Source organism: Grampus griseus, assembly GCF_964374135.1.
Source record: "Grampus griseus genome assembly, chromosome: 11".
NCBI lineage: Eukaryota > Metazoa > Chordata > Mammalia > Artiodactyla > Delphinidae > Grampus > Grampus griseus.
The window spans coordinates 5,825,515-5,849,214 of NC_139005.1; the positions used below are offsets into that span (position 1 = coordinate 5,825,515).

General features: G+C 49.1%; 1 long non-coding RNA gene across 1 annotated transcript; it reads left to right on the forward strand.

Moving 5' to 3' along the window:
• Window positions 1–363: 363 nt before the first annotated feature.
• LOC309830287 lies at window positions 364–13,433 on the forward strand. Its single transcript, XR_014297469.1, has 5 exons — window positions 364–436; window positions 735–787; window positions 1,494–1,599; window positions 10,443–10,576; window positions 11,267–13,433. It is a non-coding gene; the product is annotated as an uncharacterized lncRNA (long non-coding RNA).
• Window positions 13,434–23,700: the final 10,267 nt, after the last annotated feature.

A 23,700-nucleotide genomic window follows, 5' to 3' on the forward strand; every position in this document is an offset into this window, starting at 1 on the left:
CGGGCCCGGCCGGCGGCAGGGTGGCGCCCTCTGGGGCCCTCCCGAGGGTCAGCTGCGGGCGGCGGCCGGGGCGCGGGGGGCGCGGGAAGCCAGAGGACGGCTGACTCATCTTCCTTCCCGCCGCCGTGAGTCACCCGCCTCCCCCGGGACCCGCTCCCTCTACCCCCACCGCCCCCGCCGCCCTGTGGCTCCCCCTGGCGGCCGCCCTGACTCCCCGCTGCCCCTCCCAGCGTTCTGCGCCCCGCCCCCTCCCCGCACCCCGCCTCGTGGCCCCGCCCTCCTCACCCCTACGCGTCTCCACCTTCTGAGCTGAGGAGCTCCGGAAGCCTTCTATGCTTAGTTTATGCATTTAATTCATACTCACAGCCACCCTGGGGGAGGCAGTTGCCATTATGCACCCATTCTCAGATAAAGAAATGAAGGCTTAAGTCATGATGTAATGACAATTTTTTAAAAAATATTTATTTTTGGCTGCGTTGGGTCTTCGTTGCTGCGCGCGGGCTTTCTCTAGTTTCCGAGAGCGGGGGCTACTCTTCGTTGCGGTGCGCAGGCTCTAGGCGCTTGGGCTTCAGTAGTTGTGGCACATGGGCTCAGTAGTTGTGGTTCACGGGCTCTAGAGCGCAGGCTCCATAGTTGTGTGACTCGTTCAAGGTTGCTGGGACCCAGGCCTCGGTCCCCAAGCCCTGGGGCTCTTTCCATTTTCTCAATGTCATCTCCCCTCTCTCTTCCTGCAGGCAACCCATGTGACTCACGGTGGAACTCAGCCCACATCCAGATTCCAGCACCGGTGAGTAAGTTACCCTGCTGGATGCTTTTGCAGGAGAACCCACCCTGCTGGGAAGCCAGCTCTGTGGGGCCGGGATTTCTTTTCCTCTGTTTTATTCACCGCTGTCTCTCCAGTGCCTAGAAGAGTGAGTGTCTACATTTCACGGAGCTCCATAGATAAATGAAACCTCTCCGCCAAAGAGGCCAGGCAGTCCCAACAGGCCTCAAGGAGATGGAGAGAGGGACTTCCCTGGTGGTCCAGTGATTAAGACTCCGCCCCCCAAAAATGGGGAGACAGGAAATGAAGGGTGGTGGAGGGGTCAGTTCTTCTCCCAAACCTCTCCCAGAAGGAAAGACGCCTCCTAGGGCTCCTTTCGCTGCCCGTCTTCATGCTTCATACCCTGTCCGGGTCAGAAAAGTGTTCCCCAAACCTAGCCTTGATTTTATTCTCACATTCCCTACATACCTGAGGGGCAGTAAGTGAGGTTTGCATCCTCCTGGTTCCTCATGGCTGCTTCTAGAAGTGTCGTCCCATCACCACCCCTGCCACCCCTGTATAAACCTCCTTGAAGAATCTGGGCGATCAGCTTTAGCTCCCGTTCCCCTTCCTCCTGGTGCCCCTTCTTGCTGTTGTCCTCTGGCCTCTTGGCCACTTCCCCTCCTTCCCTGAAGACTCGGCTCCTGGCTCAATGCCTGCTGTCCCCGTGACTCTGCTCTCGCTCTGCCAGGCAGCAGCCCCGTGGGAGGAACCATCCATCACCACGGCCTCTGATCCTGGGCCTTTTGATTCATGCTACAACACAGAGGAACCTTGAGGACCTTATGTTAAGTGAAGTAAGTCAGTCACACACATATAGTATACGATTCCACTTCCATGAGGTCCCTACTGTGGTCAAATCCACAGAGACAGAAAGAAGTGGAACGGTGGTTGCCAGGGAATGCGGGGCCGGGGGATGGACATGGGAAGTTGTTGTTTGATGGGTACAGAATTTTAGTTTTACACAATGAAAAGGGTTCTGGAAATTGATTGCACAACAATGTGAATGTACTTAACACTACTGAACTGTAAACCTAAAAAAATGGTTAAGATGGTAAATTTGGCATTGTGTTGGGGTTCTTTTACAATTAAAAATAAGAAAAACATAAATTAGCTGGCATTTCTCTCCTGCTTTAAACCCTAGAATGGCTTCCTATTATGAGAATAGGATCTGAATTCCTTACTTGGTGTAGAAAGCCCCGATGACTTCTACTCCTCTGTCACCCTCACCTCTGCTCTGGGTCCCCCTGTTCAGCCGCACCAGCTGCCTCTGCGTACCCACACCAGGCTCGTCCCCCCCGGAAGGCTCTGTCTCCACCTTTTCCCATGGCAATCCCCACCCTTTACTCTGAGCTAACACGCTCAGGTTTTCCCTGGCCAAACTATCTGTAGATTTCCCCATTTTTCTATGTCGCTGTCCCCTTTACTTCTTCAAAGCACTTTTCTCAGTTTGCAATTACAGACTTATTTGTTTACTGCCTGTTTCCTGCTGACATGGCCACCATTGCTGCCATCACCTCCAGGCACTCAGCCCCAAGAAGGCAGGAAGCAGAGCTGTCCGGATCCCCCTCTACCCCAGCACCCAGTACAGGGTGCTGGACACACACTCAGTCCCTCCTGCATCTTTGCTGATGAACGAGTGAGTCTCTGGCTTTTTTTCTCGGTGTAGCAACAGCACAGGGAGAAGCAGGCGTTCTTGGAGTTAAATCCCAGCCTCAACACTTATTAGCTGTGTGTCATTAGCTGTGTGAACTTCAGGGGTTTTGGGGTTTTGTTTTCTGTAAACTGGGGATATCTTGCAAGGTAATTTTGAGGATTATTGTGTTAAATTATATATAACAAGTGCTCGCCACCGATAGATGTCAGCGTATTAGTGCCTAACGTCATTGCATTCTACTCTCTCAAGGGGATACTGTTACCTTGAGTCTGATCAAAACTATAAAACCTCCCTCTAGATAGGAAAATGAAGCTAAACACATATTTTACACATAAATTCTAGGTGTTCACTGACCATCAGAAGCCTGACCAGAGTCACCAGGTTAAGAACCTGAATATAAGGGAGAAAAACAAAGCGAAGTGTTAGCGGTCAAGAATGCCTGGGGAATAACTAAAGCAGCCCCGCAGGTCCAGGGCTGCCATCCCTGGTTCTACAGCGCCGCCTGGCGGTGCGATAGAATTGTTGCCTAGGATTCCCAGGCCGGGGGAGAAATGCAGGATTCCGAGTCCCTGCTCCGAGCCTACCCTCAGCACCTCGGCTGGCCTCTGTCCACACTTCTTCTCCCGCATCCCATCTCTTAGGAATTTAAAGTCTCTTGGAGCACTGAGGGACTTCCCTGGCAGTCCAGTGGTTAAGACTCCGTGCTTCCACTGCAGGGAGCGCGTGCTCGATCCCTGATCCAGGAACCAAGATCCCGCATCTGGTGTGGCGCAGCCAAAAAAAAACCAAACAAAAACAAAAACAAAAACTCTTGGAGGACTTCCCTGGTGGCGCAGTGGTTAAGAAACGCCTACCAGTGCAGGGGACACGGGTTCGAGCCCTGGTCCGGGAAGATCCCACATGTGGCGGAGCAACCAAGCCTGTGCGCCACGACTACTGAGCCTGCGCTCTAGAGCCCACGAGGCACAACTACTGAGCCTGCGCGCCACAACTACTGAAGCCCACGTGCCTAGAGCCTGTGCTCCGCAACAAAAGAAGCCACCGCAGTGAGAAGCCCGAGCACCGCCACGAAGAGTAGCCCCCGCTCGCTGCAACTAGAGAAAGCCCACGCGCAGCAACAAAGACCCAACGCAGCCAAAAATAAATAAATAAATTTATTTTTGTAAAAAAACAACAACTCTTGGAGGCTTGAAATGTTTCCAAGAAAAGTTGTATCACCGGGCCCTCAGGTAGACTGGTAGTTTCAGGGAAAAAAGTAATAAGCACCTTAGTTCTCCACTTTTCACAAATTCGAAATGTGGCATTGATTACAGCTGTCACAGTGTCTCATTATATTAATAATTATTACAATCCTAAAGATTTCAGATTCTTAAAGATTTAATTAATGGGGACAGGGGACTCTGGTGAATCATTTTCCTGTCGTATGCATGTTTTTGTTTACCTTTTAAAATGTGCTTTATATGTTCATACTGTTGTGCTATGTTATACCCCCAAATTAGAAAAACTCATGAATGGCTCAAAAGTGCTTCCTTGATGTGTAAATGTAGCAGTTGAGGTGGTAATAGGGACCTGACAACTCAGAACAATGCCATTCATAAACCGTGAACTGGGTTTCAGTGGGGATATAATATGTCTAAAGGTGCTGGGATGAAGGAAAATGTGAGTGATGATTTTGCACAGTAAGAAAAAAGAAACTGCAAATAGGAACTACCACAAACATTATCTGGAAGCTGGATTTTATTGACTATTCATTCACCCCTGTCCCCAGGGCATTACCAGCTCTAAAATGTCAAATCGAGGTTCGAAGTCATTAAAGCTTGTGTATCGCTCATAGTTAGAACCTACTGATTTTTTCCAGAATAACTTCAATATAGCATTTCCCAGAATAAAAATTTAAGTTTGCGATAGAAAGGCCCCAGGAGTGTAGCACATCACTCCAAGTTGCCCTCACTCTTCAGAGCAAACATGAGTACAAGACACACAACAGAGAAGACAGACAAACCAGTTGTGAAGTTAGTGACATAGATACTTAGAAAGCAGTTTTATCGCCACTGCTGGATGTCGGAGAACAGTGGCAAACTAGGTTCAAGATCAATCATCATCGGGTACGGATGTCAGCGTTCAGTTCTCTCTGTGGCTGGTGAAAATCCTCATATCCAGACGGTGCAATAGCTTTCAGAAGGGGGAACACATATGATGGCAAAGTAGTCAATGAGTTTCTGTTCCGCTTATCTCTAAAATTCTCTACTGCAAGAGGAAAATACTTTGTCTTATTAGAGATTATTTGGTAAATGAAAAAGACACACTGGGATCAGGACAGATGAAGCACTGGCTTTGGCAGCAAGAAGGCAGGAGGTCTAAATTCTAATAAAGGAGGTTGTCTAACTCTGAGCCTCAGTTTTTCCCTCTGAAAATTGGGAATGATGTTGATAACAGTAATAGCAATGCCTGTTTCATACAGTTGTGGTAAAGATTAGTGAAGAACTACCTATAAAGCATTTAGGGCAATGTCTGGCATACACTGAATAGAAAGCACTCAGTGAAGGTGAGTTATTATTATTACCATCATATGAATTCCAGTTCCAACACTGTTTAATTCACAGAGAACCACTGACAGCCCTCAATACGTGTCCTGAACCCAATTCAGTGTTGAAGGAAATAGAAAACATTTTCACCATGAGTCAAACAGCAGTCACTAAGGACACATTCTTTTCAACGTAGTCACAGAAATAGGCAGCAAGTACAAGAACGCTTCCTACCTGCAACCCCTAGGAAGTACACGGATGCTGGAGGGCAAAGTAATTCACATGAGTCTTGTTTTGTTTTAGCATTTTATTGAGATATAATTCACATAACATAAAATTCACCATTTTAGGGCTTCCCTGGTGGCCCAGTGGTTAAGAATCCACCTGCCAATGCAGGGGACACGGGTTTGAGCCCTGGCCCAGGAAGATCCCACGTGCCGCGGAGCAACTAAGCCCATGTGCCACAATTACTGAGCCTGCGCTCTAGAGCCCGCGAGGCACAACTACTGAGCCCGCGTGCCGCAACTACTGAAGCCTGCAAGACTAGAGCCCGTGCTCCACAACAAGAGAAGCCACTGCAATGAGAAGCCCGTGCACCTCAACGAAGAGTAGCCCCCGCTCACCGCAACTAGAGAAAGCCTGCGTGCAGCATCGATGACCCAATGCAGCCCAAAATAAATAAATAAATTTATTAAAAAAAATAATTCACCATTTAAAAGTGTACACTTCAGTGACTTTTAGTATATTCACTATGTCATGCAACCAGCACCACTATCTACTTCCAGAACATTCTTATCACCCCACAAAGAAACCCCATACCTATTAGCCGTTAATCCAGATTCCCAGCCTCCCCCAACCCCTGGCAACTGCTAATCTACTTTCTGTCTCTATGGCTTTACCTGTTCTAGACATTTCATATAAATGGCATCATACACTCTGTGGCCTTTTGTGACTGGCTTGTTTCACTTGGCACCATGCTTTCGAGGTTCATCCGTGTCATAGCACGTAATAGTACTTCATTCCTCTTCACGGCTGAGTAATATTCCACTGTATGGATAGACCCCACTTTGTTTATCTATTCATCAGTTGATGGACATTGAGTTGTCTCTGTTTTTTGGCTATTTTGAATAATGCTCCCATGAACATTCATGTACGAGCTTGCGTGTGAACGTATGTTTTCAGTTCTCCCAGGAATGAAATTGCTGAGTCCTGTGGTAATTTTATGTTTTACCTTTTGCGAAACTGCGAAACGGCTTTCCGCAGCAGCCGAAACGTTTTACATTCCCAGCCGCGATGTATGAAGATTCCACTTTTTCTACGTGCCCGCCCACACTTGTCGTTGTTGTTGTTATAACTGTCCCAGGGGATGTGAAGTAACATCTCCTTGTGGTTCTGATTTACATTCCCCTAGTAACTAAAGATGTTAAAAACATCTTTTCATGTGATTTTTGGCCATTTGTATATCTTCTTTGGAGAAATATCTATTCAAAGCATTTGCCCATTTTTTTTTTTTTTTTTTTTTTTGCGTTACACGGGCCTCTCACTGTTGTGGCTTCTCCCGTTGCGGAGCACAGGCTCCGGACGCGCAGGCTCAGCGGCCATGGCTTACGGGCCCAGCCGCTCCGCGGCATGTGGGATCTTCCCGGACCGGGGCACGAACCCGTGTCCCCTGCATCGGCAGGCGGACTCTCAACCACTGCGCCACCAGGGAAGCCCCATTTGCCCATTTTTTAACTGGGTTGTCTTTTTCTTGTTGAGTTGTAAGAATCCTTTATATACTCTGGACACTAGCCCCCTTATCAGATATATGATTTGCAAATATTTTCTCCCATTCTGTGGGTTGTATTTTCACTTTCTTGTTAGTGTTCTTTGACCCACAAAAGTTTTATTTTATTTTATTTTTTATTCTTGGCTTAGTTTTATTTATTTATTTATTGGCTATACCACATGGCTTGCAGTTCCCTGACCAGGGGTTGAACATGCACCCTCAGCAGTGAAAGTGTAGAGTCCTAACCACTGGACCGCCAGGGAATTCTCTGATTCACAAAAGTTTTTTTTTGTGTGTGTGTGTGTGTGTGGTACACGGGCCTCTCACTGTTGTGGCCTCTCCCGTTGCGGAGCACAGGCTCCGATGCACAGGCTCAGCGGCCATGGCTCACGGGCCCAGCCGCTCCACGGCACGTGGGATCTTCCCGGACCGGGGCACAAACCCTCATCCCCTGCATCGGCAGGCGGACTCTCAACCACTGCGCCACCAGGGAAGCCCACAAAAATTTTATTTTTGATGAAGTCCAGTTTATCTGGTTTCTTCTCCTTGACTGCTTGTGCTTTTGTTATCATTTCTAAAAATCTACTGCCTAATCCAAGGTCACACAGACTTTCACATATGTTTACTTCTAAATTTCTATAGTTTTAGCTCTTACATTTAGGTCTTTGATCTATTTTGAGTTAAGTTTTGTATATGGTATGAAGTAAGGGTTCAAATTCATTCTTTTGCATGTGGATATTGAGTTGTCCCAGCATCCTTTGTTGAAAAAGCTATTCTTTCCCCATTTAATGGTCTTGGCACCCTTCTCAAAAATTGATCGACCATAAACATATGGGTTTATTTCTGGACTCTCAATTCTATCCCATTGATCTATGGCTATCCTTATACTAATACCACACTGTCTTGATTACTATAGCTTTGTAGTAAGTTTTGAAATTGGTAAATGAGTCCTTCAACTTTACTCTTGTCTTTTCAAGATTGTACTGGTTATTCTTGGTCCCTTGCAATTCTATATGAAATTTAGGATTCGCTTGTCCATTTCTGGAAAAAAAAAAAAGCAGTATTAATAGGGATTTCAGTGAATCTGTAGGTCAGTTCAGCAAATATTGCCATCTTAACAGATGGCAGATCTTAAATTTTCCAGACAGTGAACACGGATGTCTTTAGATTTATTTAAACCTTCTTTAATTTCTTTCAGAAGTGTTTCATAGTATACAAGTCTTGCACTTCTCTGGTTCAATTTATTCCTAAGTATTTTATTCTTTTTGATGGTATTATAAATGAAATTGTCTTCTTAATTTCACTTTCAGATTGTTCACTGCTAGTACATAGAAATGAAGTTGATTTTTTATGTTGATCTTATATCCTTCAACTTTACTGAACTTATTTATTAGCTCTAATCAGGGTTGGGGTGTTTTTTTTGTTTGTTTTTTGTTGTTATTGTGGTGGGGTTTTTTTGTTTTTGTAAATTCTTTAGGGTTTCTTTTAATATATAAGACCATGTCGTCTGGAAATTAAGATAGTTTTACGTTTTCCTTTTCATTACGTGAGATTTTGAAACGCGGGATGACGCTTCGTGACTGATAGTGCCGATAAAGAGCATTCTTCCAAACGCACGTGGTTTGCTCAAGTCGTATATCTTAGTGATGTGTCAGAATCTATCACCCAGAACCAAAAGTTCACAGTTGTGACGCTGGACATAAAATATCAGGATTTCTTAAAGCTAGAACTCTGGCACAGTTGCATCATCAAAGTTTTACTATGTCCCAACATTGGATTTCTTTGAAAAAGAAATTAAAAACATATAATTGGGCATATTTTAAAACCACTTTGATAAAAAAAACTTTGTGCTGTGGATATTTTAACACACACACACACACACACACACACACACACACACACAGCTTGTAATTCTACATCAGAACAAGAAGTACTTTCCGAAGCTGAACGAAGCCAAAGACTGGATAAGGAATCCAACTGACCGACCTCCCAGGTGAGAATGGTCAGTCTTCCAAATTGCACATTTGGATTCTGATCATTCAGCAAACCACCTTCCCTGAGAATGCTCTGCACAGTTGAGTATAAGTTTCATCTGTTATCCAGGACTGTCTCATGAAGCACTCAGTGACGTTCCTTAACTGGTCCTAATTTAGTGGAAACAGGAAAAAAAAAAAGAAAGAAACTGTCTGGCTGTGACTCAAACCTGAGCCATGACTCAAACTCTCTGATATCAAGCTCAATATAAATACCCTAGTGAAGGTTACACGTATATCTTTCTCGTTGATTTATTACTTCGTTTTTTAAATAAGTTTATTTATTTATTTATTTTTGGCTGCGTTGGGTCTTCGTTGCTGTGCACAGGCTTTCTCTAGTTGTGGCGAGCGGGGGGCTACTCTTCGTTGCGGTGCGCAGGCTTCTCATTGTGGTGGCTTCTCTTGTTGCGGAGCACGGGCTCTAGGCACACGGGCTCAGTAGTTGTGACACGCAGGCTCAGTAGCTGTGGCTCACGGGCTCTAGAGTGCAAGCTCAGTAGTTGTGGCACATGGGCTTAGTTGCTCCGCAGCATGTGGGATCTTCCCAGACCAGGGCTCGAACCCGTGTCCCCTGCATTGGCAGGCGGATTCTTAACCACTTCGCCACCAGGGAAGTCCCTGAATTATTACTTTTTAAAATAAATGTTTCGTTATGCTATTTTAACATTTGTGATAATTTTTTAAATGTATCAAAAATTCTAGTACTTTGTGTGTAACAGACACTCACTAAAACAGTCTGTAGATGCCGAAGTTTGAAAAACACTGGTTTAGTGGAAAGGGCACTGGACTGTGAGCCAGGAGGTCTAGATTCTCGTCTTGCTTTTGACCTTGACTGTGTTAGTCAACTTCGATAAGCCTTAGTCTCCCGGTTGTAGGATAGATGGTATTCCCTGCTCTGGCTTTTCCTCACATGGCTTCTGTAAAAAGCAAATGAGAAAGTAGACGCACAGGTGCTTTGTGACCTGTAAGACTTTGTGCAAACGTATGGGATGAGATGGGTTTTTTTTTTTTAATTGGAATCTGGTTGATTTACAATGTTGTGTTAGTTTCAGATGTACAGCAAAGTGAATCAGTTATACATATGAGATGGTCTTTTATTTATTTATTTTTTTAACATCTTTATTGGAGTATAATTGCTTTACAATGGTGTGTTAGTTTCTGCTTTATAACAAAGTGAATCGGCTATATGGACACATATACCCAAATCTCCTCCCTCTTGCATCTCCCTGAGATGGTCTTTTAAAAAGACTGTGTGTCCCTGTGGCTTCCTTGCTTCTGGTTCCTTTGTGTACATCCCCATGCCCCACCCACCGACCCCAGCTTTGCATTTCTGAATCTGGCCTATCACCCCACCACCACCCTGGGGACCAAACCCCATTTGTCTCTGGTGAAGAAAGTGCCTGGGTCCCCTGAGTCTTGCTGTAACTTTTCTGTACCAGAGGCTCGCGCTCTCTCTCTCTCTCTCTCTCTCTCTCTCCATCTCTTGGGCTCTCCCCATAATTATCTAGAGAGAGGGAGCTTCTGATCAGCTTGGGGGCTGCACTGTGTGTACCCCCAGGCCCGACTGCAGAGATCTGTCCCTCTACCCCACTCAGCTCCTTCCCCTCCCAAGGAAACCCACACCTGAGATTCAGTAGACAAACTCTCTCTCCCCCAGTGCCCTCTGCTATAGTCTGGGAAACTCTGCCAGGTTCTGAGCCAGAGAAGGAAGAGGACGGCCTCACCCTGCGGACCCCACCCTCCAGGAATGGATTTATGCTTCATTGTTGGTGGCAACTATAGAAACCACAGGTGAGTATGAGTCACAAGGTAGTAAACAGGATTCTTTACTAACAGAGGTTGCCCAGGGCAACCCTGGGAGGGCAGGGCCCTGGATTTCTGGATTGGCCTCTGAAAACCTCCTAGAACACAGAGCTCCCAGACCATGGCACTGGGCCAGGCCAACAAACCCAGATGAATCATTAGCCATTCTTCTGGAGTTCCTGCTCACGACCCCCAAGGTCCTCTCGAACCTGGGCTGATTTCCCTTCCTCAAACTCACCATGCTGGCTCTTGGCTCTTTTTTTTTTCTTTTTTTTAAATTTAATTTTATTTTTGGCTGCGTTGGGTATTCGTTGCTGTGCGCGGGCTTTCTCTAGTTGCGGCGAGCGGGGGCTCTCTTCGTCGTTGCAGTGTGTGGGCTTCTCATTGCAGTGGCTTCTCTCGTTGCGGAGCACGGGCTCTAGGGCACATGGGCTTCAGCAGTTGTGGCGTGCGGGCTTCAGTAGCTGTGGCACACGGGCTTAGTTCCTCCACGGCATGTGGGATCTTCCCGGACCAGAGCTCGAACCCGTGTCCCCTGCATTGGCAGGCGGATTCCTAACCACGGCGCCGCCAGGGAAGTCCTGGCTCTTGGCTCTTGACTTTCCTATCTGAGCTTCCAGCTCCATGATATTTTCTTCCCTCTTCTTTTTACTCAGAAAACACCTATTTATCCTTTAGATCTCAGGTCCCTGAAATCTCGGGACCTTCCCTGACTGCTGGAAGTGTCAGAAACCCCATGAAAAGTGGAATCTTATTTCTCACATCGGTGAAATCAGGGCGCTCTCCATGGAGTCCTCCAGAGCCCAGGCTCCTTCCCCCTCTGCCAGCCTGAGGGCAAGTCCCTCTGCCTGGTCCAAGGAGTACTCAACACACCATTGGAAGAGAATCGATTGCCACCAACTCAAACTCTCTGTCACCTTCTTCCTGCCTGCGCTCAAGGTATCCGCTGGGTCTCTGTCCTACCTGGCTGTTGGCTGTTCTACCACCTTATAAAGGAAAGGTGAGCCTCTTATCAACCGTGTGCAAGAGGAGGGTAGTGGGACTCCCCCCGACCCTGCAACCACCACTGTGGGCAGGCAATAGGCTGCATCGTCCATAGAGAATTTTAAAACATTAACCGTCCCCCAAATGGGCTGCTCTTATTATCACCTCGGGGCGATTCCAAACAACCTCAGTAGGGACTTCCCTGGTGCCGCAGTGGTTAAGGCTCCATGCTCTCAGTGCAGGGGGCCCCGGGTTCAATCCCTGGTCAGGGAACTACATCCCACATGCATGCCGCAACGAAGAGTTTGCATGCCACAACTAAGGAGCCTGCGAGCCACAACTAAGGAGCCAGCAAGCCGCAACTAAGGAGCCTGCCTGCCACAACTAAGACCCAGCGCAACCAAATAAAAACAAATAAATAAATATTGGGGGAAAATGTTAAAAAAAATAAAATAAACAACCTCATTGATAACATATTCCTCCCTGAAAAAATATTTTGTTGGTCTAAGTTCTGAATCTACACAAATGTTGTGGTTTCCACTGGCTTTCAATAATAGATATATAAACTGCAAATTGGCCTATCTGTGTAATTTAACCTTTAAAAAACATTATATTCAACATAGAATTTAATCCTGAAAACGCCAGTTATACAGTGGGCCCCGGACACCCACCACCTCAGCCCCATGGACCCCTTTCCAGAGTGAGTTTATGAGGATTCCCTCCTTTGGAATCATCTGAGCTCCCTTCACGCTAGGTCAGCACCTCCATCTCTGCAACACGTATCTGTGTTCAAACAGTAGAACCAAAGGAAACCATGACGGCACCTTGACTATAAAGACAAAAGAAATGAATTGAGTTATTTACCTCTGTCTACTTAGACTTTTTAATTTTTTTTTTGTGGTATGCGGGCCTCTCGCTGTTGTGGCCTCTCCCGTTGCGGAGCACAGGCTCCGGACGCGCAGGCTCAGCGGCCATGGCTCACGGGCCCAGCCACTCCGCGGCATGTGGGATCCTCCCGGACCGGGGCACGAACCCGTGTCCCCTGCATCGGCAGGCGGACTCTCAACCACTGCACCACCAGGGAAGCCCTACTTGGACTTTTTATGTGCGTTTAAAAATTTTAAACAGTGAAAAGGAAGGCAAATTACAGGTTAGACTTTTTTTGTTGAGTCAGGACAAACATGAAATGTCATCATTTCTTTTTATGATTATTGCTGAAAATAATTTTATCTAACGGAGAGGGAAGGTGTTTAATCCATGCCACGTGAGACGCTTCAGGTGTGCCTCAGCCTCTCCACGCTCCTGGATTTTGTTAGGAATTATTGTTAATTATTATCAATGCTTGGAATGCAAAAGCTTTGTGGCCCCACACAAAAGACACCAAAATGTCAGTTTTGATGAATCCTCCTTTAATCGAATCACCGCAAGCCTGTGACACATCTTCATGTCTTCTCTGTCATGTATGTATTTTTGTTATGGGCACAATATGAAATTAATAAAAAGAAGATATTTTGTGGATGGACCTAGAGATTGTCATACTGAGTGAAGCAAGTCAGACAGAGAAAGACCACTATCATATGATATCTCTTATATGAGGAATCTAAAAAAAGGGTAAAAATGAACTTATTTACAAAACAGAAATAGAGTCACAGATGTAGAAAACAAACTTACGGTTACCGGGGGAAGGGAGGGGAAGGATAAATTGGGAGATTGGGACTGACATATATACACTACTATATATAAAATAGATAACCAGTAAGGACCTACTGTATAGCACAGGGAACACAGTACTCTGTAATGGCCCATATGGGAAAAGAATCTAAAAAAGAGTGGATCTATGTATATGTATAACTGATTCACTTTGCTGTACACCTGAAACCAATACAACATTGTAAATCAACTATACTTCAATAAAAAAAAACCTTTTTAAAGAATTTAATAGAAAATGAGTACATAAAGCAGTGCTAAAAAATAAAAAACTAAAATAAAAAGATACTTTGGCCCATGTTGGGGTGTTCTGGATTCAGATATGTCACAGAGGGGCTGCACCTCAAGGCATGCAGAACTTCCTGGACCAGGGATGGAACCCGCGCCCCGAGGAGCAGAAGGGTGGAGTCTTAACCACTGGACCACCAAGGAAGCCCGATGATGGTACTCATTTCCATACACCCCCAATTGTCTAAGGATGCCTGATTCCTGAGGGCGAATCCCTTGAGCACAAAGCAGGTGAAGTTCTGAAGGTGATCATACTTTATATCACGCAGGTGACAGACACATGGCCAAGCACCTTGCCTTATCTGTCTTAAAAATATTCATGATTCTTAAAGAGCGTCAGGGCATTCGATGCCGATCCGCTGTGAGGCGCACCCGTGCCCTGGCTATTCTCAGCCGTGCCAGAGCTCAGCTGGCACCCTCAGCCGTCCTGTCTGGGTCTGTTTTCTCCTTTGCATATTTGCATGACTTCCAGGAGGAGGAAGTGAAAAGTTTCACATTTACTTTCAACAGCTGAACACGATGTCTTTAAATAAAAGGAACCTATATCAGAGGCACTTTAGTGTTTTATATTTTTGCAAACATTTAATGACCTGTAGAAAAAATGTTTCATTAACTTTTGCCCCCAGATTCTTGGATAATGGAAAATCATTCTTTTTTTAAAAAAATTTGGATACGTCTCCTGCCTGCTGTCAATCATCAATCATTTCTCTGCTCATTTGTTTATTCCTACCATGGTCTTATTAGATTAACTTTAACAATGTTATGTGATTCTCCTGTAAATAATGCATTTAACAACAATCATGAAGTACATCTTTTGTAAGCCTGAAACTTACTAGTATTATAGTGTCTTCTCTTCTTCTTGTTAATATGCTCTGAAGCCTAATTATTCTAACAATAAATAATTATTTGCTTATTGGTGCATTTTATTTGTACCATAAACGTAAATTGAACATACAATATGTCAGGTAACATTGTAAGTGCTTTATAATATTAACTCACTTGGTCCTCATACAACCATATGAGATAGATTTGGGGATACAGAGAGATTAAATAACTTGCCCAGGCCACAGAGCTAATTAAGTGTCAGAACTAGCGTTCAAATCAAGGCTGCCTGACTCCACACTTGAGCTAAACAACTGTACTATTGCTGCCTCTCTGAACAAATTGAAGGAAGTCAAGAACAGCTCTGGCCACCTCCCTGGGGAAGTACAATCCCCCCAAAACATTTCTTTTTAAGTTTAATACATTAATAATTAATGAATCTAGGAAAAGGCATACAAGAAGTCATTATATTATTTTGCAAGTTTTTTACAAACTTTATTTTTTATATAAAATTTAAAAGTGAATAGTTTTACTTTTAAAGTTAATATTGATTAAAATTTTAAAAATTACATTTAAAACTCTAAAGAAAAATTTTAGGTCTAAAAAATATGCAAGGATGTATACAGTTTTCCAAAATTTTTTTGGTAGTGGTAACAAGCACAGTTTGAAGACAGCGGTGACAACGGTATTTTCAAAAATGTATTTTGTTGAAGTATAGTTGGTTTACAATGTTGTGTTATTTTCTACTGCACAGCAAAGTGATTCAGTTATACATATATGTACTTTCTTGTTCATACTCTTTTCCATTATGGTTTATCACAGGCTATTGAATATAGTTCCCTGTGCTCTACAGCAGGACATTGTTGTTTAGCCATCCTATGTACAATCGTTTGCATCTGCTAACCCCTAACTTCCACTCCATCTCCTACTCCCAACCTCCCTGGGCAGTCACCAGTTGGTTCTCTAGAAGGGAACAGTCTCAAGGAACATTTCAGGAAACTGTCATGTGATTCTTTTTCTTTATTATTTTTTTTTTGTGGTACGCGGCCCTCTCACTGTTGTGGCCTCTCCCGTTGTGGAGCACAGGCTCCGGACACGCAGGCTCAGCGGCCATGGCTCATGGGCCCAGCCGCTCCGCGGCATGTGGGATCTTCCCAGACCAGGGCACGAACCCACGTCCCCTGCATCGGCAGGCGGACTCTCAACCACTGCGCCACCAGGGAAGCCCGAAAATGCTTTTTTAAGGAAATCTTGCTGGTGGTGAGCTGCAGGTCCTTGTGCTGCAGGACGCAGCCCTGAGCAAGGGCCAACATCACTGCTCAAGGCAGTTTCTTTGAATGCTAAGCTGACGTTTAGGATGGAAACAAGGCAGCTGGTTTCTTCTGGTTTTCTTCCCCCACGGCAGGCTTACCCACAGTAACCCACTTATCTTCTACAGGAGAGCGGTGAGAAGTGCAGGCTTTGGGGTCAGACAAATGTGAGTTCAAATCCTGGCTTTTCCTCTTGCTAACTTTGTCCTCATGAGCGTGTCATGTAACCTCTCCGAGCCTGTTCCCTCATCTGTTATAATGAGGATAATATCTAACTCGTAGGGCTTTTGTGAGGATTAAATGAAATTACACATGTCAAGTGCTAAGTTATTCCTGCACCTAGTAATTGCTTTATTAAAAAGTTAGCTGTTATTATTATAATAGTCCTAAAGTGTAGTAGTATTATCCTCATTTTACATACAAGGGTGGAGACTTGGGGAAGTCAAGTTCACCTGCCCCAGAAGCCCTTCTGAAGGGCCCTGCCTTTGAACAAAGACAGGAAGGAACACATGAGGCCATGACTGAAGGTCACCTAGGCAGATGGAAAGGATCAATGCAAAATTAGAGTGGAGACGCGCATAAAATAGGGGCGAGGTCAGAGGATGCATGCGCCCAAATGCTCACAGAGGTCTTCTGGTGGAGGCTCATGGTTGGACCAAATGCCCGCTCTGAAGCCCTGTTGGATGTAGGGATTGGATCCCAGCTGTTCCACATGCTGGTTTTGTGTCCTTAGCCAAGTTACTTTACCCCTGAGACTCATTCTTGCATCTGGCAAGCGGGGATAATACCAGCAGCCCTGCTCCACTGGGTTGTGCTGAGGAGAAGGGTGACTGTTCTACACTGAGCACAGCGCCGGGCACGTAGGACAGCTCCTGAAACCTAGGGGCTGCCCACGTGACCCCCAAACTGAGAACCTGGGTCTCTGAAGGATGGGGAGAGGATCCAAGGCTTCTGAATGCTGCTAAAATGACCCGAATTGTGGTCCAGTTATCCACAGAGGGGTCTGTGATTCAGAGAAGGGTATTCCCCAGAGCATGAGGAAATTACTATAAGCTTGAGCAGGCGGTATGTGGGTCAGTGATGAGAAAGAACTTCCTGAAATTCAGGGTTGTCAAATTAAATTAGAAAAAACAATTTGGGACTGTTGTGCCAGCGTCTGCTCTAGGAGTAAAATATCTGCCCATCTTCCTGGGCTGGGCCAGAAGTGTCATAATGAGATACACATGTCACGGCAAGGGCTGGCTGTGAGCCTGGACTCAGTGACAGGGGCCAGAGAGCTCATAGAAGCTGACCATGTTGGGGGCAGGGGGCAGGGCGAGCTGTTCTAGCTTTGGAAACGTGCAAGGACTGACCCAAAGCCTTAAGACTCTTCATTCCGTGTGCTTTTTGTTTTTTTGTTTTTTTTTTTTTTGCGGTACGCGGGCCTCTCACCGCTCTGGCCTCTCCCGTCGCGGAGCACAGGCTCCGGACGCGCAGGCCCAGCGGCCATGGCTCACGGGCCCAGCCGCTCCGCGGCATGTGGGATCCTCCCGGACCGGGGCACAAACCCGCGTCCCCTGCATCGGCAGGCGGACTCTCAACCACTGCGCCACCAGGGAAGCCCTCCGTGTGCTTTTGAGTCATTCAGGGGCTGAGCAGGTGGACACCCGGTGTCAGCACAGACCTGAGGGAGGAAACCAAATGACTGTTTGGAGGAAGGGGCTGTCACTGATCAGAGCCACTTGAACAAAGGCACGGACTGGGCAGCAGCCTCGCTGGCGGTTGTCAGGCAGCAGTGAGGACCGTCTGCCAAGGACATTAGTCAGCCTTTCTGCACAGGGAGGAGTGTCAGGTTGTGAGACCACATGGCTGCCATCCAGCTGGGAAAGGCCACTCCTGGCCCACAGACCAAGTCAAATCTACCTGCAGTTCCAGGAATTGCCACTAGGGGAGAACACGGCTCCCAAGGACAAGGAGGCAAGTCAAGGCCACGAACTAAAACGCATCCAGAGGTTTTTCACTTTTGCTGCCTTCTCCTCATTCTTGAAGGCCTGAGCTCCCTGGGAGGAGAAAGGAGCAGGGAGCGTTCCCACAGGTGTGGACTCGGCGCCGTCGCCTTGGCCTTCCCGCGGAAATGCCGGGCATCCTGAGCCATGGAGGCCCTCCCGGTCTTGCTACGATGCCACAGCCCCTCCGGGGACCCATTGTGTCAGGAGCAGGAGGGGGCCTGGCCAGAGCACAGACCCAAACATTCACACACCTGACTCCAAGGTCTGCCTCAGGAGATCCCAAGAAGGGCCTTTGGGGCCCCCAGCTCCGCTCCTATGCCCTTTCCCCATCACCTTCCACCAGAGGCAAAGGCCACACTCTCCCAGTGCCCCAGTTTTGGCTTAATGTGAGAAAAGCATCCGATGAACTCCCTGAGGCAGAGGGAGCCCTTTGTCCCCACCAAGGCAGGCACTGCTAAGCCCGGGCGTTCTCTCTCCAGAGCCGTCACCATCCAGAGAATCCTTCTGGTCATAATATTCTAGGACACCCACTACTGATCCATCAGAACTGGCGCGCAGGGTACAACTTATGTGGCATGGTTGTCTTAAGGGGCCAGAAGCCTTTAGAAGGTGCGCCACTGAAGAAATGCTGAAGGGGCAGTAATGAACCAGCAATGCACAACTGAAGTTAGGGAAGAATTCCAGGTATTTAAAAAACAAAGACCGTCCTTTTGGGCAGGGGCAGAGAGATGACAGCGTAGGCACATCTACCTGCAAGTCCGTTCTATCTGGGTCCTTTAGCAAATCAAGGCCGTTCAACTCCACAGACACCAATGCCAGGCCTGCACAGGCTCCTGTGCTAGGGGCTCCCTGCCCTCAAGGAGTCCCGTGAAGGGCATGAGCACATAAGCCAACAGCAGCAGAATTAGGCAGAATATGAGTGGTGCCTTTCAAAGAAACACAATGGCCAAGGCATTGAAAGTGGGGAGGAAAGCCATCACTCTGGTTGGAGGATCCTCAGGAAAATGTCCTGAAGGAAGCAGGACCTTGAAGGAGGCAGAAGTGGAGATGGGGGGACAAGGGGTCAGGAACGTTAGTCATGCCAGCTGGGGGGAATGCTTGAGCAAAGGCGTGGAGCCAGGGAAGCCCAGGCAGAGTCAGAGGATGGGGACACATCCAGGGACGGAGCAGGGGAGCAGAAAGTGAAAGCAGGAAGTATGACTGGGGCCATGCCTTGGAGGTCCTTGCATGCCAGCAAGAGGTTTGTCCACCACCCAGAAATCGGCACCCAGGACGGGGAGGCTCTCAGGAGGCTTTGGGAAGCCTGCCCTTTCCCTCTTTCTTTCTAAACACTTCTCTGTGTCTTTGCTCATGCCGTTCCCTCCTCCAGAAATGCCCTTCCCTCCTACTCTGGTCAACAAACTCCTACTCAACCTTAGAGTCCCGGTACAAAGTTCACCTCCTCTGTGAAGCCTTCCCTGGCTCCCTTATGTAGCTATTAGTCCCCCCAAAGTACTCCCCCAGCTCTTGGCTCATTCCTTATATGTAACTTATAGATCAATGTTCTGTCCCCCATTAGTCTATCTGTCTCCCCATTAGTTTGTAAGTTCCTGGAAGTCAGGGGCTATCTCTATACTAGGAATTATACTATTCTTATACTAGTCTTCATACTAGGAATGCATATTCTATATACTCCTAGCGCCTTGCACAGAGAACACTGCCAGTAAGTGGGGCAGGGACGGAGGGCATCAGTTCTGGTCTGAGGCACTGTCAGCTGTGCCCCGTGGCCTGGCCTCCTGGTTTTATCTGCTTCACATGACCTGGTACCTCCCAGCTCGAGCCCTCAGCTTCTCCCGCCCCCAGCTCTGGAGGGAGGAAGACACACCTCCCATCAGCTCCCTCACTGCCAGTGCCTGCTAGCACCTCATTAACCCAGCTGGCCCCCGCCCTGCCCTGAGAGGTGTGGGCTGGGCAGAGTTCAGGGATCAAGGGAGTCTCCCTGACCTTTCTGCCCATGAGGAAGGGGAGAAGGGACTAAGGGCCCACTACACCAGCCCCAGAAGTCACCCTCATGCTGTACTGGACAGAGGCTTTTGATCCTCAGAGCTCTGCTCTTGGACAGACAGACACTTCACTAGCCGTGGGGTCCAGCTGGGGACTTGAAGGGGACCATCTGCACTGGGGCAGAAACGGAGGCACCGAGGGATAGGACTCAGGCTAGGGGGAACTCCCTGGCGGTCCTGTGGTTAGGACTCCGCGCTTTCACTGCCGAGGGCGCAGGTTCAATTCCTGGTCAGGGAACTAAGATCCCACAAGCTGTGTGGCACGGCCAAAAAAGTGTGTGTGGGGGGGCGGAATGTGAGGGAAGGCGGGGTGGGGAGAAAGACATGTACCCCGGTGCCCCCCAGTAGAGGCCAACCCGCCAACCTGCCAGCTCTTCCAGCTTCATTCAGCTCCCTGAGCTGTGTTCCCCTCTGAGCCTGTCGCAGGCAGGGTCTCCTCTCCACAGCGCAGAAGGGACCAGGCAGGCTGTGAGACGAACCATCTGACGAGGCCGGAATGGAACAGATAGAACACAGGAGTCCGGCCTCCCACCCGCCACGTTCCTGCGGCCACTCCTCCAGCTTCTTTCCCTGATAACGTCTCCTCCCAGACAGGCTGGAGACCCGGCCCTGGGGCAGTGGCGGGTGGAGGTTGGATCTCAGCCTCAAGACAAGTGAAAGGGTTAACGCTCCTGTGTCCACTGGCCTAGTGTAGCCAGCTCTCTCAGCGCCTGTAAGTCCGGGCTTGCCTCTGGTGTTCTCTCAGTTTCCATTCCTCTCTTACTCCTTCCACTTGGGAGGACACCCCTGGCACCAGCAGTGTGTGGGGTGTCATTTAATACTGCCAGTAATCAGCACCTCCTTTACTGGCTCTCTTTCCCTCATGGCTACTCTTGTCATCCCTGAATCCCTCTCTCTCTCTCTCTCTCTCAGACACACACACGCACACACACACACACGAGGAATGGGAAAAAGGGCTTCTGTCCACCGCAATTCCTGCCCCACACAACTTCTCTCCCTAAAACGGATCCAGATCAACTGGGAGGCAGGAAGCAGGAGGTAGGATGCAGAGAGCTGCAGGTGCCAACAGCCCTTCTGAACTAACAGAGCAATCGCATAACAGCAAGCTCAGAACAAGAGAATAGTGGAGGGCAGACGAAATTAGAAAGTATCAAAGGATAAAGATTCCTCTTCCAGATCAAACAGAGTCATCAGAGTCGAGGATTGGAACACTTCAGATCATTTGTGGGTTTAATATGCCAGCAAAGAGAGGAGAGAGATTGGACACCCTTTCCCCAGTGATACAATGAGAGGATGTCTGTACACTTCACTGCATAGCCATTTTTTAAAATAAATTTACTTATTTATTTTAAATTCATTTTTGGATGTGTTGGGTCTTCATTGCTGCGCGCGGGCTTTCTCTAGTTGCGGCGAGCGGGGGCTACTCTTTGTTGTGGTGCGCGGGCTTCTCATTGCGGTGGCTTCTCTTGTTGCGGAGCACGGGCTCTAGGTGCGCGGGCCTCAGTAGTTGTGGCTCGTGGGCTCTAGAGCACAGGCTCGGTAGTTGTGGCGCACGGGCTTACTTGTTCTGCGGCATGTGGGATCTTCCCGGACCAGGGCTCGAACCCGTGTCCCCTGCATTGGCAGGTGGATGCTTAACCACTGCACCACCAGGGATGTCCCCGCATAGCCATTTTACAGAAGGAAGAACCAGGACAGGGTGGCGGGCTGGAGGCATTCAGGCCTGCTCCCCCCACCTCTCCCCCCACACTGGGTCTTCAGCTTCATGGGTGAGAAGACAATGACCACACATCCATGGACACTTCTGATTCCATGTCGGCGTTTCTGTCAGATGATGTGTCCTGATCTGGGAATGTGAAAATGTGCCCTTTATTTTGCTGCCGGCTGTAGGTGCTGGGACGCCCTCCTGAAGCCTTCAATGTGGCTGTTTGCCAGTGAAGAGCGTGGGCGCCCCCATCTGATACCCCTGTCCTCCCAAGCCCCAGACTTGGTTAATGGGAGAAGTGTTGGGTCAGCCTCAGCCTGGCACCAGACGCCATCCTTCGAGCAAAGGTGAAGTCCAACCTTCTACCAGATGGCTGGAGCCGGCAAGCAGAGATAAGGGTCACACTTTGGACTCCACAGCCAGAGGTGGGGGCAGAGCCCCCGGGGTCCGTGAACCCCGACACCCCTTCTGCTGCGGGTCCTGCTCCCCTGCCTGGTTAAAGGAGGAAGACGGGGCCGAGACCAGGGCAGTGGGGGGCTAGTCAGTCACTCACAGCACGCGCAAAGCGAGGTGGGCACCTGCTGCGGGTCACTCAGTCATCACCGCCGCCCGGCCGGGGGGAGGGGGGCGCGGGGGGTTTGCAGCGCGGGAGGGCGGCGGGCAAGCCAGGGTGGGCGGCGACTTCAGGGGCGAGGGGAAGCGGGGACGGGTCCCTGCGGAGCGAGCCCTCCTCGGCGGGGGAAGGTGGTGGCCGCAGCCCGGGCAGAGCCGCTCGGTCCCCAGGGCCCCATGGGCGCCCACTGCGCCACGGGTCCGGTGCCCGCGGGAGGGGGAGGAGCCAGCCCGACGCCCCGCCCCTCCGGCCCGCCCCTCCCGGCCCGGCCCCGCGCTGCGCTGTACTGGCCCCGCGGGCCGCTCGGTCCCAGACCTGGCCGGGCCGCGAGGTGGGCATCGCCGGGGGAGCAATCGGCGACCGGGGGGCTGGCAGCGCGGGCAGCGGGCGCCGGGACACCTGCGGACACAGGTGAGTGGCGGGAGGGCGGGGGCGGGGCGCCGGGGCTGTGGGCGCGGGGCCGAGAGAAGGGGAAGCCGGGTCAAAGCTCGGAAAGGACCCCGGGGAGGAAGAGGGACTCAGAGCCCTAGGAGGGAGGATTATTGGGAGGGGGCCCGGGAGACAAGGAACGTTGTCCCCTGCTCATAAATCAGAGGAAAAGTAAGGGGCGGGCTGCGCGGGATTCTGGGGCCGCCTGGAGGGAGACCAGCACCTGCTTAGGAGGTCTCTCCTCTCCAGGCCCTGCCGCCCCAGTGAGCGGGTCCTCTATCAGGTTTAGGGGGAGGGGATGGCGCCCCGCGCGCGAGGCTCCCAGCCCCACGGAGGAGTTCCCACTGGCTGGGGAAGACCTAACAGAGCCTGCTCCCCCTCGGCTCGTCTGTAAGGCCAGCGGCCGGATAGCTGTCTGTGGCCTGGAGGGTCCAGGTAAGGGGTGGGGCAAGCTTTTCAGTAAAAGACCAGATAGTAAATATTTCAGACTCTGAAGCCGCTGTGGTCTCTGTCACAGCTAGCAGGAACGTAGTCACAGACAACTGGCCAAGGAGGCGATGTGGCTGTGTTCCCATAACACTTTATTTATGGACGTGGAAATTTGAATTTCATATAATCTTCATATGTTGTGAAATATTATTCTTCTTTTGACTTTTTCCAACTATTTAAACATGTAAAAAACATGCTTAGCTTGTGGGCTGTGCAAAAACAGGTGGCAGGCGGGGCTGCGTCCAACGGGGCCCGTCCAGCTCGCCACCCCAGACACTCATCCCCCACTCCCGTGTTTGGAGGAGGGGAGGGTGTAGCTAGGTGCAAGGGGCATCCTGGATGCCTGGGGGCCTCCAGGAACCGAGGGACCCTTGCTCCCAGCTACTCTTAGGACTTCAGCATCCTTTGAGGCCAGGGTGGGAGCTGGTACCCCAAATGCGCAAATGTGAGGGAAGGGGCATGGTTCCAAGGGGCTTCCTACCCAGCATGTCGGGGTGTGCCCAACCCCCACCAAGTAGTAGATGAGGCAGCTGTGCTCTCCCACCAAGTAGTCTTGGCCTTCCCTCTCCCCTTCCCTCTCTTCCCCTCCCCCTCCCCTCTCTGTCTCCAGCCTGGCGTTACCCACTGATCAAGGCTGGCCCTTCCATTCCTTATTTTCTCTCTGCAGCCTCAGCGGGTCCCTTTCTCCTGAACATTGGAGTTATGACCCTTGGGAGGTGACCCAGGAGAGAAGGG